Source organism: Schistocerca gregaria, unplaced genomic scaffold, assembly GCF_023897955.1.
Source record: "Schistocerca gregaria isolate iqSchGreg1 unplaced genomic scaffold, iqSchGreg1.2 ptg000359l, whole genome shotgun sequence".
Lineage (NCBI taxonomy): Eukaryota > Metazoa > Arthropoda > Insecta > Orthoptera > Acrididae > Schistocerca > Schistocerca gregaria.
The window spans coordinates 384,007-396,907 of record NW_026061817.1 but is presented as its reverse complement, the minus strand read 5'-3'; the positions used below and the strand labels follow the sequence as shown (position 1 = coordinate 396,907).

The window sequence follows — 12,901 nt, the reverse complement described above, 5'->3', positions numbered from 1 at the left end:
ACAGGGCTACTATCGCTACGAGACGAGCCATTATGGAAGCGTTAAAATCTTCGGCCGGACAGGGACTCGAACCCTGGACCCTTAGGTTAAAAGCCTAATGCTCTACCGACTGAGCTATCCGGGCTTTCGCTTGTTGTGGTTGGAGCGGTTTCAAGCAACGTGATTAAGTGGAAGGTGTGTGTAGGCTTCTGGCGCTACTGGCGACTGCACCGACTACTCACTGACGCTGGTAGCAGCCCAACAGCGGACCAGTGCCTCTTCTCCCTTTATTCCGGTGCTGACAGTAACTGCATCACGTGCCTGCTTTCCCCGATTGCGTTCGGTTGAAGCCAAGGAAGAAGGGCGACCAACGACAGTTCGAAGACCAAACATGGAGCGTTGTGTGCGCAAATAGTTCCGTTCCGGTACCGGGAATCGAAGCCGGACCTGTTGAGTGAAAGCCAGGTATCCTAGCCACTAGACCACACAGGACTTGCTCTACAGCGGTGAGATTTACTCCGTCTCTTATTGTATTTTGTGCTGAATCTGGACTCAGTGCTGTTCTCTGCTTGCGATCATATCCGCGCCTACAGACCGGCATGGCGCACAGTTCAAAATTGACTGTCCATTGCTGTGTGCATCGCATTTTGTTTGTAACACGGAGGAGAAATATCAAAGTTGTTACGTCGTCATAATTGGAAGTAAACATTTTGACGCTGAGGCGTGGACTCCGTGTGGATAACGGACAACAGTTAAGTTCGTTCCCTAGCAACAGCAACGCAGTCATGATGTACAGAAAATTAAATGCCCCAGGTGAGGATCGAACTCACGACCTTAAGATTATGAGACTTACGCGCTGCCTACTGCGCTACCGAGGCACGCCGGAGAAGTCCTCGAAGGAAACTCGCTAAGTCTCATATTTTAGAGAAAGACAGTTTGCGCTTTCTGAAGGATCTATTGTCTTGCTACACGTACGAAACTCGGTAAGTCTCACATATTAGAGATAGACAGTTTGCGCTTTCTGAAGAATCTGTTGTCTTGCTACACGTGCTGTCCCGACTCTCTAGATTAAACTGCAGCCGCAGCTATACAGCTATAAGGTCCTGAGGCTGACCCATCTCAAGCGAGCAATCCGCGCGGCAGCATTGTTGCCACAAGAGCAAAATAATGCATCGACCGGGAATCGTGCCGGCATACCTTAAGATTATGAGACTTAGGCGCTGCCTACTGCACTACTGAGTCACAAACCACTCAACTACAGATGCTCGACAAGCTACCCGTGCTTTCCAAGCAGCTGTCGGCAGGGAAACTGGGATTGCCACCCAGCGACGTCGAAAAAGGGGCTAAACTCGCGAAGTCCCCCACTACACTGCCTTAAAACGACCGTTCATCACTATCGTGTGAGTAACCTTGCGTCAGCGGCGACGAGTCTTGCCCAAAGACGTAGCGTGCTTGGAGGCGCTGCCCGAATGCGTGTGGATGCACCCTCCTACCTCGTAATGCGCCTGCAGCTCCTATAGCCGTGGGCCGCTGTGGGCGGGCGGGAAGCCGACACAGCGCGGCGTTGCGAGCAGCGGCAGTGCGGTGGTGTTGTACTGTTGAGCATAGTTGCCTTCCAAGCAGTTGATCCGGGTACGATTCCCGGCCACCGCAAGTGGCGCTAATTTTTCCGTATCATTATGTGGGCTCCTGTTGTTAAATTAAGGTTTTTTTTTTTTTTTTTTCGTCGTTGCACCATCCTGTAGTATGTCCCGACTTGTCCCGACTTTGCTCGGCTGACGCGAAAGCTGACGCTTGGAAATCGCCCTTATCTAAAGGACAGGCACTATAAACGGCTGTGAGAGGTGAGGTGTGGCGAGGTACCAAAACGCGATATTTTCTGCTTCTTCTTCCAAAACAAGAAAAGAAAAATCCGACGCAGTCGGTAGGACTCGAACCTACGCTCCCAGAGGGAATCTGATTTCTAGTCAGACGCCTTAACCACTCGGCCACGACTGCTTGTCCAACAGGTGCCCCTCGAATCGTGAAAAACCCAACCGGTTGCGTCTGCGCAGAATGCCGACAGGAAACGTAAAACCGTGCACTGATTACGACAGGGCTACTATCGCTACGAGACGAGCCATTATGGAAGCGTTAAAATCTTCGGCCGGACAGGGACTCGAACCCTGGACCCTTAGGTTAAAAAGCCTAATGCTCTACCGACTGAGCTATCCGGGCTTTCGCTTGTTGTGGTTGGAGCGGTTTCAAGCAACGTGATTAAGTGGAAGGTGTGTGTAGGCTTCTGGCGCTACTGGCGACTGCACCGACTACTCACTGACGCTGGTAGCAGCCCAACAGCGGACCAGTGCCTCTTCTCCCTTTATTCCGGTGCTGACAGTAACTGCATCACGTGCCTGCTTTCCCCGATTGCGTTCGGTTGAAGCCAAGGAAGAAGGGCGACCAACGACAGTTCGAAGACCAAACATGGAGCGTTGTGTGCGCAAATAGTTCCGTTCCGGTACCGGGAATCGAAGCCGGACCTGTTGAGTGAAAGCCAGGTATCCTAGCCACTAGACCACACAGGACTTGCTCTACAGCGGTGAGATTTACTCCGTCTCTTATTGTATTTTGTGCTGAATCTGGACTCAGTGCTGTTCTCTGCTTGCGATCATATCCGCGCCTACAGACCGGCATGGCGCACAGTTCAAAATTGACTGTCCATTGCTGTGTGCATCGCATTTTGTTTGTAACACGGAGGAGAAATATCAAAGTTGTTACGTCGTCATAATTGGAAGTAAACATTTTGACGCTGAGGCGTGGACTCCGTGTGGATAACGGACAACAGTTAAGTTCGTTCCCTAGCAACAGCAACGCAGTCATGATGTACAGAAAATTAAATGCCCCAGGTGAGGATCGAACTCACGACCTTAAGATTATGAGACTTACGCGCTGCCTACTGCGCTACCGAGGCACGCCGGAGAAGTCCTCGAAGGAAACTCGCTAAGTCTCATATTTTAGAGAAAGACAGTTTGCGCTTTCTGAAGGATCTATTGTCTTGCTACACGTACGAAACTCGGTAAGTCTCACATATTAGAGATAGACAGTTTGCGCTTTCTGAAGAATCTGTTGTCTTGCTACACGTGCTGTCCCGACTCTCTAGATTAAACTGCAGCCGCAGCTATACAGCTATAAGGTCCTGAGGCTGACCCATCTCAAGCGAGCAATCCGCGCGGCAGCATTGTTGCCACAAGAGCAAAATAATGCATCGACCGGGAATCGTGCCGGCATACCTTAAGATTATGAGACTTAGGCGCTGCCTACTGCACTACTGAGTCACAAACCACTCAACTACAGATGCTCGACAAGCTACCCGTGCTTTCCAAGCAGCTGTCGGCAGGGAAACTGGGATTGCCACCCAGCGACGTCGAAAAAGGGGCTAAACTCGCGAAGTCCCCCACTACACTGCCTTAAAACGACCGTTCATCACTATCGTGTGAGTAACCTTGCGTCAGCGGCGACGAGTCTTGCCCAAAGACGTAGCGTGCTTGGAGGCGCTGCCCGAATGCGTGTGGATGCACCCTCCTACCTCGTAATGCGCCTGCAGCTCCTATAGCCGTGGGCCGCTGTGGGCGGGCGGGAAGCCGACACAGCGCGGCGTTGCGAGCAGCGGCAGTGCGGTGGTGTTGTACTGTTGAGCATAGTTGCCTTCCAAGCAGTTGATCCGGGTACGATTCCCGGCCACCGCAAGTGGCGCTAATTTTTCCGTATCATTATGTGGGCTCCTGTTGTTAAATTAAGGTTTTTTTTTTTTTTTTTTCGTCGTTGCACCATCCTGTAGTATGTCCCGACTTGTCCCGACTTTGCTCGGCTGACGCGAAAGCTGACGCTTGGAAATCGCCCTTATCTAAAGGACAGGCACTATAAACGGCTGTGAGAGGTGAGGTGTGGCGAGGTACCAAAACGCGATATTTTCTGCTTCTTCTTCCAAAACAAGAAAAGAAAAATCCGACGCAGTCGGTAGGACTCGAACCTACGCTCCCAGAGGGAATCTGATTTCTAGTCAGACGCCTTAACCACTCGGCCACGACTGCTTGTCCAACAGGTGCCCCTCGAATCGTGAAAAACCCAACCGGTTGCGTCTGCGCAGAATGCCGACAGGAAACGTAAAACCGTGCACTGATTACGACAGGGCTACTATCGCTACGAGACGAGCCATTATGGAAGCGTTAAAATCTTCGCCCGGACAGGGACTCGAACCCTGGACCCTTAGGTTAAAAAGCCTAATGCTCTACCGACTGAGCTATCCGGGCTTTCGCTTGTTGTGGTTGGAGCGGTTTCAAGCAACGTGATTAAGTGGAAGGTGTGTGTAGGCTTCTGGCGCTACTGGCGACTGCACCGACTACTCACTGACGCTGGTAGCAGCCCAACAGCGGACCAGTGCCTCTTCTCCCTTTATTCCGGTGCTGACAGTAACTGCATCACGTGCCTGCTTTCCCCGATTGCGTTCGGTTGAAGCCAAGGAAGAAGGGCGACCAACGACAGTTCGAAGACCAAAACATGGAGCGTTGTGTGCGCAAATAGTTCCGTTCCGGTACCGGGAATCGAAGCCGGACCTGTTGAGTGAAAGCCAGGTATCCTAGCCACTAGACCACACAGGACTTGCTCTACAGCGGTGAGATTTACTCCGTCTCTTATTGTATTTTGTGCTGAATCTGGACTCAGTGCTGTTCTCTGCTTGCGATCATATCCGCGCCTACAGACCGGCATGGCGCACAGTTCAAAATTGACTGTCCATTGCTGTGTGCATCGCATTTTGTTTGTAACACGGAGGAGAAATATCAAAGTTGTTACGTCGTCATAATTGGAAGTAAACATTTTGACGCTGAGGCGTGGACTCCGTGTGGATAACGGACAACAGTTAAGTTCGTTCCCTAGCAACAGCAACGCAGTCATGATGTACAGAAAATTAAATGCCCCAGGTGAGGATCGAACTCACGACCTTAAGATTATGAGACTTACGCGCTGCCTACTGCGCTACCGAGGCACGCCGGAGACGTCCTCGAAGGAAACTCGCTAAGTCTCACATTTTAGAGAAAGACAGTTTGCGCTTTCTGAAGGATCTATTGTCTTGCTACACGTACGAAACTCGGTAAGTCTCACATATTAGAGATAGACAGTTTGCGCTTTCTGAAGAATCTGTTGTCTTGCTACACGTGCTGTCCCGACTCTCTAGATTAAACTGCAGCCGCAGCTATACAGCTATAAGGTCCTGAGGCTGACCCATCTCAAGCGAGCAATCCGCGCGGCAGCATTGTTGCCACAAGAGCAAAATAATGCATCGACCGGGAATCGTGCCGGCATACCTTAAGATTATGAGACTTAGGCGCTGCCTACTGCACTACTGAGTCACAAACCACTCAACTACAGATGCTCGACAAGCTACCCGTGCTTTCCAAGCAGCTGTCGGCAGGGAAACTGGGATTGCCACCCAGCGACGTCGAAAAAGGGGCTAAACTCGCGAAGTCCCCCACTACACTGCCTTAAAACGACCGTTCATCACTATCGTGTGAGTAACCTTGCGTCAGCGGCGACGAGTCTTGCCCAAAGACGTAGCGTGCTTGGAGGCGCTGCCCGAATGCGTGTGGATGCACCCTCCTACCTCGTAATGCGCCTGCAGCTCCTATAGCCGTGGGCCGCTGTGGGCGGGCGGGAAGCCGACACAGCGCGGCGTTGCGAGCAGCGGCAGTGCGGTGGTGTTGTACTGTTGAGCATAGTTGCCTTCCAAGCAGTTGATCCGGGTACGATTCCCGGCCACCGCAAGTGGCGCTAATTTTTCCGTATCATTATGTGGGCTCCTGCTGTTAAATTAAGGTTTTTTTTTTTTTCGTCGTTGCACCATCCTGTAGTATGTCCCGACTTGTCCCGACTTTGCTCGGCTGACGCGAAAGCTGACGCTTGGAAATCGCCCTTATCTAAAGGACAGGCACTATAAACGGCTGTGAGAGGTGAGGTGTGGCGAGGTACCAAAACGCGATATTTTCTGCTTCTTCTTCCAAAACAAGAAAAGAAAAATCCGACGCAGTCGGTAGGACTCGAACCTACGCTCCCAGAGGGAATCTGATTTCTAGTCAGACGCCTTAACCACTCGGCCACGACTGCTTGTCCAACAGGTGCCCCTCGAATCGTGAAAAACCCAACCGGTTGCGTCTGCGCAGAATGCCGACAGGAAACGTAAAACCGTGCACTGATTACGACAGGGCTACTATCGCTACGAGACGAGCCATTATGGAAGCGTTAAAATCTTCGGCCGGACAGGGACTCGAACCCTGGACCCTTAGGTTAAAAAGCCTAATGCTCTACCGACTGAGCTATCCGGGCTTTCGCTTGTTGTGGTTGGAGCGGTTTCAAGCAACGTGATTAAGTGGAAGGTGTGTGTAGGCTTCTGGCGCTACTGGCGACTGCACCGACTACTCACTGACGCTGGTAGCAGCCCAACAGCGGACCAGTGCCTCTTCTCCCTTTATTCCGGTGCTGACAGTAACTGCATCACGTGCCTGCTTTCCCCGATTGCGTTCGGTTGAAGCCAAGGAAGAAGGGCGACCAACGACAGTTCGAAGACCAAACATGGAGCGTTGTGTGCGCAAATAGTTCCGTTCCGGTACCGGGAATCGAAGCCGGACCTGTTGAGTGAAAGCCAGGTATCCTAGCCACTAGACCACACAGGACTTGCTCTACAGCGGTGAGATTTACTCCGTCTCTTATTGTATTTTGTGCTGAATCTGGACTCAGTGCTGTTCTCTGCTTGCGATCATATCCGCGCCTACAGACCGGCATGGCGCACAGTTCAAAATTGACTGTCCATTGCTGTGTGCATCGCATTTTGTTTGTAACACGGAGGAGAAATATCAAAGTTGTTACGTCGTCATAATTGGAAGTAAACATTTTGACGCTGAGGCGTGGACTCCGTGTGGATAACGGACAACAGTTAAGTTCGTTCCCTAGCAACAGCAACGCAGTCATGATGTACAGAAAATTAAATGCCCCAGGTGAGGATCGAACTCACGACCTTAAGATTATGAGACTTACGCGCTGCCTACTGCGCTACCGAGGCACGCCGGAGAAGTCCTCGAAGGAAACTCGCTAAGTCTCATATTTTAGAGAAAGACAGTTTGCGCTTTCTGAAGGATCTATTGTCTTGCTACACGTACGAAACTCGGTAAGTCTCACATATTAGAGATAGACAGTTTGCGCTTTCTGAAGAATCTGTTGTCTTGCTACACGTGCTGTCCCGACTCTCTAGATTAAACTGCAGCCGCAGCTATACAGCTATAAGGTCCTGAGGCTGACCCATCTCAAGCGAGCAATCCGCGCGGCAGCATTGTTGCCACAAGAGCAAAATAATGCATCGACCGGGAATCGTGCCGGCATACCTTAAGATTATGAGACTTAGGCGCTGCCTACTGCACTACTGAGTCACAAACCACTCAACTACAGATGCTCGACAAGCTACCCGTGCTTTCCAAGCAGCTGTCGGCAGGGAAACTGGGATTGCCACCCAGCGACGTCGAAAAAGGGGCTAAACTCGCGAAGTCCCCCACTACACTGCCTTAAAACGACCGTTCATCACTATCGTGTGAGTAACCTTGCGTCAGCGGCGACGAGTCTTGCCCAAAGACGTAGCGTGCTTGGAGGCGCTGCCCGAATGCGTGTGGATGCACCCTCCTACCTCGTAATGCGCCTGCAGCTCCTATAGCCGTGGGCCGCTGTGGGCGGGCGGGAAGCCGACACAGCGCGGCGTTGCGAGCAGCGGCAGTGCGGTGGTGTTGTACTGTTGAGCATAGTTGCCTTCCAAGCAGTTGATCCGGGTACGATTCCCGGCCACCGCAAGTGGCGCTAATTTTTCCGTATCATTATGTGGGCTCCTGTTGTTAAATTAAGGTTTTTTTTTTTTTTTTTTCGTCGTTGCACCATCCTGTAGTATGTCCCGACTTGTCCCGACTTTGCTCGGCTGACGCGAAAGCTGACGCTTGGAAATCGCCCTTATCTAAAGGACAGGCACTATAAACGGCTGTGAGAGGTGAGGTGTGGCGAGGTACCAAAACGCGATATTTTCTGCTTCTTCTTCCAAAACAAGAAAAGAAAAATCCGACGCAGTCGGTAGGACTCGAACCTACGCTCCCAGAGGGAATCTGATTTCTAGTCAGACGCCTTAACCACTCGGCCACGACTGCTTGTCCAACAGGTGCCCCTCGAATCGTGAAAAACCCAACCGGTTGCGTCTGCGCAGAATGCCGACAGGAAACGTAAAACCGTGCACTGATTACGACAGGGCTACTATCGCTACGAGACGAGCCATTATGGAAGCGTTAAAATCTTCGGCCGGACAGGGACTCGAACCCTGGACCCTTAGGTTAAAAAGCCTAATGCTCTACCGACTGAGCTATCCGGGCTTTCGCTTGTTGTGGTTGGAGCGGTTTCAAGCAACGTGATTAAGTGGAAGGTGTGTGTAGGCTTCTGGCGCTACTGGCGACTGCACCGACTACTCACTGACGCTGGTAGCAGCCCAACAGCGGACCAGTGCCTCTTCTCCCTTTATTCCGGTGCTGACAGTAACTGCATCACGTGCCTGCTTTCCCCGATTGCGTTCGGTTGAAGCCAAGGAAGAAGGGCGACCAACGACAGTTCGAAGACCAAAACATGGAGCGTTGTGTGCGCAAATAGTTCCGTTCCGGTACCGGGAATCGAAGCCGGACCTGTTGAGTGAAAGCCAGGTATCCTAGCCACTAGACCACACAGGACTTGCTCTACAGCGGTGAGATTTACTCCGTCTCTTATTGTATTTTGTGCTGAATCTGGACTCAGTGCTGTTCTCTGCTTGCGATCATATCCGCGCCTACAGACCGGCATGGCGCACAGTTCAAAATTGACTGTCCATTGCTGTGTGCATCGCATTTTGTTTGTAACACGGAGGAGAAATATCAAAGTTGTTACGTCGTCATAATTGGAAGTAAACATTTTGACGCTGAGGCGTGGACTCCGTGTGGATAACGGACAACAGTTAAGTTCGTTCCCTAGCAACAGCAACGCAGTCATGATGTACAGAAAATTAAATGCCCCAGGTGAGGATCGAACTCACGACCTTAAGATTATGAGACTTACGCGCTGCCTACTGCGCTACCGAGGCACGCCGGAGACGTCCTCGAAGGAAACTCGCTAAGTCTCACATTTTAGAGAAAGACAGTTTGCGCTTTCTGAAGGATCTATTGTCTTGCTACACGTACGAAACTCGGTAAGTCTCACATATTAGAGATAGACAGTTTGCGCTTTCTGAAGAATCTGTTGTCTTGCTACACGTGCTGTCCCGACTCTCTAGATTAAACTGCAGCCGCAGCTATACAGCTATAAGGTCCTGAGGCTGACCCATCTCAAGCGAGCAATCCGCGCGGCAGCATTGTTGCCACAAGAGCAAAATAATGCATCGACCGGGAATCGTGCCGGCATACCTTAAGATTATGAGACTTAGGCGCTGCCTACTGCACTACTGAGTCACAAACCACTCAACTACAGATGCTCGACAAGCTACCCGTGCTTTCCAAGCAGCTGTCGGCAGGGAAACTGGGATTGCCACCCAGCGACGTCGAAAAAGGGGCTAAACTCGCGAAGTCCCCCACTACACTGCCTTAAAACGACCGTTCATCACTATCGTGTGAGTAACCTTGCGTCAGCGGCGACGAGTCTTGCCCAAAGACGTAGCGTGCTTGGAGGCGCTGCCCGAATGCGTGTGGATGCACCCTCCTACCTCGTAATGCGCCTGCAGCTCCTATAGCCGTGGGCCGCTGTGGGCGGGCGGGAAGCCGACACAGCGCGGCGTTGCGAGCAGCGGCAGTGCGGTGGTGTTGTACTGTTGAGCATAGTTGCCTTCCAAGCAGTTGATCCGGGTACGATTCCCGGCCACCGCAAGTGGCGCTAATTTTTCCGTATCATTATGTGGGCTCCTGTTGTTAAATTAAGGTTTTTTTTTTTTTTTTTCGTCGTTGCACCATCCTGTAGTATGTCCCGACTTGTCCCGACTTTGCTCGGCTGACGCGAAAGCTGACGCTTGGAAATCGCCCTTATCTAAAGGACAGGCACTATAAACGGCTGTGAGAGGTGAGGTGTGGCGAGGTACCAAAACGCGATATTTTCTGCTTCTTCTTCCAAAACAAGAAAAGAAAAATCCGACGCAGTCGGTAGGACTCGAACCTACGCTCCCAGAGGGAATCTGATTTCTAGTCAGACGCCTTAACCACTCGGCCACGACTGCTTGTCCAACAGGTGCCCCTCGAATCGTGAAAAACCCAACCGGTTGCGTCTGCGCAGAATGCCGACAGGAAACGTAAAACCGTGCACTGATTACGACAGGGCTACTATCGCTACGAGACGAGCCATTATGGAAGCGTTAAAATCTTCGGCCGGACAGGGACTCGAACCCTGGACCCTTAGGTTAAAAGCCTAATGCTCTACCGACTGAGCTATCCGGGCTTTCGCTTGTTGTGGTTGGAGCGGTTTCAAGCAACGTGATTAAGTGGAAGGTGTGTGTAGGCTTCTGGCGCTACTGGCGACTGCACCGACTACTCACTGACGCTGGTAGCAGCCCAACAGCGGACCAGTGCCTCTTCTCCCTTTATTCCGGTGCTGACAGTAACTGCATCACGTGCCTGCTTTCCCCGATTGCGTTCGGTTGAAGCCAAGGAAGAAGGGCGACCAACGACAGTTCGAAGACCAAACATGGAGCGTTGTGTGCGCAAATAGTTCCGTTCCGGTACCGGGAATCGAAGCCGGACCTGTTGAGTGAAAGCCAGGTATCCTAGCCACTAGACCACACAGGACTTGCTCTACAGCGGTGAGATTTACTCCGTCTCTTATTGTATTTTGTGCTGAATCTGGACTCAGTGCTGTTCTCTGCTTGCGATCATATCCGCGCCTACAGACCGGCATGGCGCACAGTTCAAAATTGACTGTCCATTGCTGTGTGCATCGCATTTTGTTTGTAACACGGAGGAGAAATATCAAAGTTGTTACGTCGTCATAATTGGAAGTAAACATTTTGACGCTGAGGCGTGGACTCCGTGTGGATAACGGACAACAGTTAAGTTCGTTCCCTAGCAACAGCAACGCAGTCATGATGTACAGAAAATTAAATGCCCCAGGTGAGGATCGAACTCACGACCTTAAGATTATGAGACTTACGCGCTGCCTACTGCGCTACCGAGGCACGCCGGAGAAGTCCTCGAAGGAAACTCGCTAAGTCTCATATTTTAGAGAAAGACAGTTTGCGCTTTCTGAAGGATCTATTGTCTTGCTACACGTACGAAACTCGGTAAGTCTCACATATTAGAGATAGACAGTTTGCGCTTTCTGAAGAATCTGTTGTCTTGCTACACGTGCTGTCCCGACTCTCTAGATTAAACTGCAGCCGCAGCTATACAGCTATAAGGTCCTGAGGCTGACCCATCTCAAGCGAGCAATCCGCGCGGCAGCATTGTTGCCACAAGAGCAAAATAATGCATCGACCGGGAATCGTGCCGGCATACCTTAAGATTATGAGACTTAGGCGCTGCCTACTGCACTACTGAGTCACAAACCACTCAACTACAGATGCTCGACAAGCTACCCGTGCTTTCCAAGCAGCTGTCGGCAGGGAAACTGGGATTGCCACCCAGCGACGTCGAAAAAGGGGCTAAACTCGCGAAGTCCCCCACTACACTGCCTTAAAACGACCGTTCATCACTATCGTGTGAGTAACCTTGCGTCAGCGGCGACGAGTCTTGCCCAAAGACGTAGCGTGCTTGGAGGCGCTGCCCGAATGCGTGTGGATGCACCCTCCTACCTCGTAATGCGCCTGCAGCTCCTATAGCCGTGGGCCGCTGTGGGCGGGCGGGAAGCCGACACAGCGCGGCGTTGCGAGCAGCGGCAGTGCGGTGGTGTTGTACTGTTGAGCATAGTTGCCTTCCAAGCAGTTGATCCGGGTACGATTCCCGGCCACCGCAAGTGGCGCTAATTTTTCCGTATCATTATGTGGGCTCCTGTTGTTAAATTAAGGTTTTTTTTTTTTTTTTTCGTCGTTGCACCATCCTGTAGTATGTCCCGACTTGTCCCGACTTTGCTCGGCTGACGCGAAAGCTGACGCTTGGAAATCGCCCTTATCTAAAGGACAGGCACTATAAACGGCTGTGAGAGGTGAGGTGTGGCGAGGTACCAAAACGCGATATTTTCTGCTTCTTCTTCCAAAACAAGAAAAGAAAAATCCGACGCAGTCGGTAGGACTCGAACCTACGCTCCCAGAGGGAATCTGATTTCTAGTCAGACGCCTTAACCACTCGGCCACGACTGCTTGTCCAACAGGTGCCCCTCGAATCGTGAAAAACCCAACCGGTTGCGTCTGCGCAGAATGCCGACAGGAAACGTAAAACCGTGCACTGATTACGACAGGGCTACTATCGCTACGAGACGAGCCATTATGGAAGCGTTAAAATCTTCGGCCGGACAGGGACTCGAACCCTGGACCCTTAGGTTAAAAAGCCTAATGCTCTACCGACTGAGCTATCCGGGCTTTCGCTTGTTGTGGTTGGAGCGGTTTCAAGCAACGTGATTAAGTGGAAGGTGTGTGTAGGCTTCTGGCGCTACTGGCGACTGCACCGACTACTCACTGACGCTGGTAGCAGCCCAACAGCGGACCAGTGCCTCTTCTCCCTTTATTCCGGTGCTGACAGTAACTGCATCACGTGCCTGCTTTCCCCGATTGCGTTCGGTTGAAGCCAAGGAAGAAGGGCGACCAACGACAGTTCGAAGACCAAAACATGGAGCGTTGTGTGCGCAAATAGTTCCGTTCCGGTACCGGGAATCGAAGCCGGACTTGTTGAGTGAAAGCCAGGTATCCTAGCCACTAGACCACACAGGACTT

The 12,901-nt window shown here is 51.6% G+C and overlaps 14 non-coding genes across 14 annotated transcripts; all 14 read right to left on the bottom strand.

The window, feature by feature from the left end:
* Positions 1-51: 51 nt before the first annotated feature.
* Positions 52-124, bottom strand: Trnak-uuu (transfer RNA lysine (anticodon UUU)). The gene has a single exon. It is a non-coding gene; the product is annotated as a tRNA-Lys (tRNA).
* Positions 125-784: 660 nt separating this feature from the next.
* Trnam-cau (transfer RNA methionine (anticodon CAU)) lies at positions 785-857 on the bottom strand. Its single transcript has one exon. It is a non-coding gene; the product is annotated as a tRNA-Met (tRNA).
* A 1,038-nt stretch (positions 858-1,895) lies between these two features.
* On the bottom strand, positions 1,896-1,977 carry Trnas-aga (transfer RNA serine (anticodon AGA)). The gene has a single exon. It is a non-coding gene; the product is annotated as a tRNA-Ser (tRNA).
* An 879-nt stretch (positions 1,978-2,856) lies between these two features.
* Trnam-cau (transfer RNA methionine (anticodon CAU)) lies at positions 2,857-2,929 on the bottom strand. Its single transcript has one exon. It is a non-coding gene; the product is annotated as a tRNA-Met (tRNA).
* Positions 2,930-3,967: 1,038 nt separating this feature from the next.
* Positions 3,968-4,049, bottom strand: Trnas-aga (transfer RNA serine (anticodon AGA)). The gene has a single exon. It is a non-coding gene; the product is annotated as a tRNA-Ser (tRNA).
* An 880-nt stretch (positions 4,050-4,929) lies between these two features.
* Trnam-cau (transfer RNA methionine (anticodon CAU)) lies at positions 4,930-5,002 on the bottom strand. Its single transcript has one exon. It is a non-coding gene; the product is annotated as a tRNA-Met (tRNA).
* A 1,033-nt stretch (positions 5,003-6,035) lies between these two features.
* On the bottom strand, positions 6,036-6,117 carry Trnas-aga (transfer RNA serine (anticodon AGA)). The gene has a single exon. It is a non-coding gene; the product is annotated as a tRNA-Ser (tRNA).
* Positions 6,118-6,996: 879 nt separating this feature from the next.
* Trnam-cau (transfer RNA methionine (anticodon CAU)) lies at positions 6,997-7,069 on the bottom strand. Its single transcript has one exon. It is a non-coding gene; the product is annotated as a tRNA-Met (tRNA).
* Positions 7,070-8,107: 1,038 nt separating this feature from the next.
* Trnas-aga (transfer RNA serine (anticodon AGA)) lies at positions 8,108-8,189 on the bottom strand. The gene has a single exon. It is a non-coding gene; the product is annotated as a tRNA-Ser (tRNA).
* An 880-nt stretch (positions 8,190-9,069) lies between these two features.
* Trnam-cau (transfer RNA methionine (anticodon CAU)) lies at positions 9,070-9,142 on the bottom strand. Its single transcript has one exon. It is a non-coding gene; the product is annotated as a tRNA-Met (tRNA).
* Positions 9,143-10,179: 1,037 nt separating this feature from the next.
* Positions 10,180-10,261, bottom strand: Trnas-aga (transfer RNA serine (anticodon AGA)). Its single transcript has one exon. It is a non-coding gene; the product is annotated as a tRNA-Ser (tRNA).
* A 145-nt stretch (positions 10,262-10,406) lies between these two features.
* Trnak-uuu (transfer RNA lysine (anticodon UUU)) lies at positions 10,407-10,479 on the bottom strand. The gene has a single exon. It is a non-coding gene; the product is annotated as a tRNA-Lys (tRNA).
* Positions 10,480-11,139: 660 nt separating this feature from the next.
* Trnam-cau (transfer RNA methionine (anticodon CAU)) lies at positions 11,140-11,212 on the bottom strand. Its single transcript has one exon. It is a non-coding gene; the product is annotated as a tRNA-Met (tRNA).
* Positions 11,213-12,249: 1,037 nt separating this feature from the next.
* Positions 12,250-12,331, bottom strand: Trnas-aga (transfer RNA serine (anticodon AGA)). Its single transcript has one exon. It is a non-coding gene; the product is annotated as a tRNA-Ser (tRNA).
* Between the last annotated feature and the right edge of the window lie 570 nt (positions 12,332-12,901).